Here is a 3,377-nt window from a genome sequence, read left to right on the forward strand (position 1 = left end):
GGAAGAGAGAACCAAGGAGTGGGAAGGGAGCCTGAGGGTGAGGGGACAGCCGAGCCCGGAGGTGCCCCTAGGAACCTTCTTCCCCAGGCCACTCTGCCCAGGATTTCTCAGTCTTCCCTGTCCCCTTAATTAACTGACCTCCGTCCTTGCCCCAAAGCCAAGTCCCCTCCCTCCCCATTTCCAGCAAGACCCCACAGGCCTCCTGACAGGCCTGGGGTCCCCACACCTCCTTGCCGAGCCCAGGTCCCTGCACTCAGGACTGGCTTTGCCTCATCACATTCTAATTGCCTCCCTCGGGGATTTGTGGGCCTGACTTGCGTGTGGAGCCGCCACCGTCCCCTCCCCAGACCTGGGGAGTCCCCACAATGCACTGTTTCCGTTTGAACCTACTTTCACCCCTGGCCAGGTAGGGTCATTGTGGAAACCCCCACACACACCTTATTTTGTTCTCAAGGGGCCTCAGTGGCTCCATGGTTGTCAATTTGGAGAAGACGCCCGAGGGTCACAGGGAATGATAGCAGATCTTAGGTGAAGCTGGGCCTTAGGGGCGAGGCCTGTGTGAGGCGAGGTGGGGCGGGGCTGAGCCTTCCAGACACTGTCCGGTGGTCTGTCTTCCTAAAGGTCATTGTGTTGGTGCTACCAATGCAGCCATTGGTGTCATCTCACCAATGAGGATTAGAGAGCAGAGCAGCTCACCTAAGTCCTAAGTCCAGGCGCCTTCTAAGTGGCCTAGGGGGATTCAAAGCTTGTTCTGTCTAAACCAGCTTATGGAAAAGAAGATAGGGAGGGGTGGCACGTGTCCCCAGGACCCTGAAGGAAATGAGGGATGAGTAGGAGTGATTGAGCGATGGGCCCAACCTTGGTCTCCCTCTGGGCTTGTGAAAAGAGGCTGGCTCTCAGCAGGAGTGACTCAGGTGAGCTGTTCAGAGAGCTTCCTGCCCCGGAGTTCACGGAATAAGGTGTGGCCTGAGAGCCTGGCCAGAAGCTGCAGTATGGCTGGTGCCACCAAAGGACTGCCCATCCTGAGACAGAACTGTCAAGGGCCATGCCTTGGCCCAACAGAATATAATAGGAGCCACATGTAATTTTAAATGCTCTAGAAATCACATTACAAAATTTTTTAAACAAGTGAATTTCATTTCGATAATTCTGTTTAATCCAGTATATCCAAAATATTGTTTCAGCATGTAGTCAGTATATTTTAATGAGACTTCTTTAGTGTTTTTTTAAATCCCAGGTGTATTTTACCCTGACAGCACATCTCAATTCAGACATTAAATTTTCTTTGGAAATACGTGACCTGTATTTAGAGTTTGGAAGATTTTTCACTTAAAGGAGGTTCGCAGCTTGGTCTGCGTGACTCCAGCCCCTGATCCCTTGGAGCCCAAGAATATACCTAAAAGGTTCTCCCATAACCAAAGTGAGCATCCATTCTTAAATGTAAGTTAATTAAAATTAAATAGAATTAAAAATTCAGTCCCTCAGGGCTCCGTATCCACACCTGGCTCTTTACTGGGCCTCTACCAGGCTCCTGCAGGACATTGTCTCCAAGTCCTCCAAGTTCCAGAGGTTTTTGGCCCTGAGCTGCTGCTGCTGCTGGTTCTGGGCAAACACTACGCCCCCGAAGTCTGGCTGCTGACTCCTGAGGCCCTAGCAACCTGGGGCTGGCTGAAGCCTAGTGGCGGCCTCTGGGGAGGCACGTTTCACACACCCCATCTCGAGCCCTGCTCTCCTTTTCCCGGTAAATGTTTACATTCCAGACACTCTGCTATCTCCCCAAGGCTCTTCCAGGCCCTGCATTTTTTACATAGCTGAACTGGAACCTGGGCTGGCAGTGAGGCTCCTGCTGGGTCACGTCTGCCCTCTCAGCTGTCCCTTCCAGGTACAGCCATTCGCATGGCAGACTGCGTTCCTGGCAAAGAGCTAAGCCTAAGGCGGCCCCCACACCTAGGTGTCCCCAGACATCCCCAGAATAGGCACTTCTGGCCCTCTCCTCTCTGGCCTGACCCCAGCATGGAGCCTTTGTCCATGAACCACTAGACTGGACCGGGCAGGCAGGCAGCAGTTGAGTCTGCTAAGTTATCGTCCCAGCTGTCACGAGGACTTTTTCTGCTCCTTGAGGCCTGACGGGAAAGCCAAGCGAAGCCCAGAGGAGAGTCCCGGGCCTAAGGAGAGCTGCTTCATTGGTGCAGCCTTTTTCTGCAGGACAGTCTCCATAGTTTAAAAAAATCAGAAATGAAAAGTCTTCAGAGCAGCTGGTTGGCCTCCTTTTCCTGCTTTAATCTAGTTCTGCGGGTTCAGTATCCCCTGAAGTGGGAGGTGAGGGGTAAGGTTAGGTGATTAAGAAACAACCGAAAACCTTCCCGAAGACGGTTTGTCAGTCTAAATCTGTTAATATCTTTCTAATCTGTAATTCCATCCCTGGAACGTCCACCAAAAAAAATACTCAGTTGCAGGCAAAGGTAGGGGTCCAAGAGTGTCCCTCAGTGCAAGTGGCAACTGCAAAACCTCTAGAAACAAAGGAAATGTTCAACAGCAGAGGCCTGGTCAGTTAGGGCATCTCCGTGCAAGTGCTCTTTGGCCATTTGAGTTGTCACAGTGCTTTTAACAACCTGGTCTGGCTATGGGTGGGAAACAGGCTAGAGAACCATACAGTGTATGTGTAACCATGTGGCATGATCACAGGTCTCCGTGTTTTAAGTCTAAACACACACAAACACCCAGAGGCACAGGAAAGACAGACACATGCCAAGACGACAGCAAGGGTTACTTCTAGTTGTAGGAGTATGGGCAATTTTTTCCCAAGCTCCTTTACTGTTCAAAGTGTTATTACTTCTGTAATAAGAAATGAACAAAAACATGTCTGCAACAAGACTCTAGAAACGGGCGCTCTGGGAAGATGGAGGAGGACTCCCAGTGATAGAGAGGGCCCTGGGGAGAACAGATGTTCACAGCTGGAGGACCCCGGATGGTCCAGAGCTGCTGCGGGTTCCATTGGACCCCAGGGGCCAGCCCAGGGCTGCAGTGCAACCAGGCCTACTGAGCAATGAGGTGCCTTCACTGTGCCAGCCCCCCAAAGCTTCCTGCAGCCCCGCAGGAGGGCCAGGTCAGTTACTCACAGTACATGTGGTGGAGGAACCGAGTCATAGTTCCTGGGGAGCGAGTGGATGGCCAGGCGGCCAAGGACAGGGTCAGCAGTGGACCAAGGGCGGGACCCAGACGGATCTGGGATTGTCTCCACACTTGGGCGTCTGGGTAGGAGGCTGAACGGGACTAAAATCCTCCTTCCTGCTGGCAGTGGCTCTGTGCTGCGGCTTCTTCGTCCAGCACTGGCCGCCCGGCTGGGGGAATGGAGGGGATGTGTGGCTTCTTCGTCC

The 3,377-nt window shown here is 52.6% G+C and overlaps 1 protein-coding gene across 8 annotated transcripts in view; it reads left to right on the plus strand.

The window, feature by feature from the left end:
- LLGL2 (LLGL2, scribble cell polarity complex component) overlaps positions 1–3,377 on the plus strand; it is a 34,211-nt gene that overhangs the window by 18,541 nt on the left and 12,293 nt on the right. The gene's annotated exons all lie outside the window — the stretch shown is intronic.

The sequence above is a fragment of the Pteropus vampyrus genome, unplaced genomic scaffold (genome assembly GCF_000151845.1).
Source record: "Pteropus vampyrus isolate Shadow unplaced genomic scaffold, Pvam_2.0 Scaffold72, whole genome shotgun sequence".
Classification (NCBI taxonomy): domain Eukaryota; kingdom Metazoa; phylum Chordata; class Mammalia; order Chiroptera; family Pteropodidae; genus Pteropus; species Pteropus vampyrus.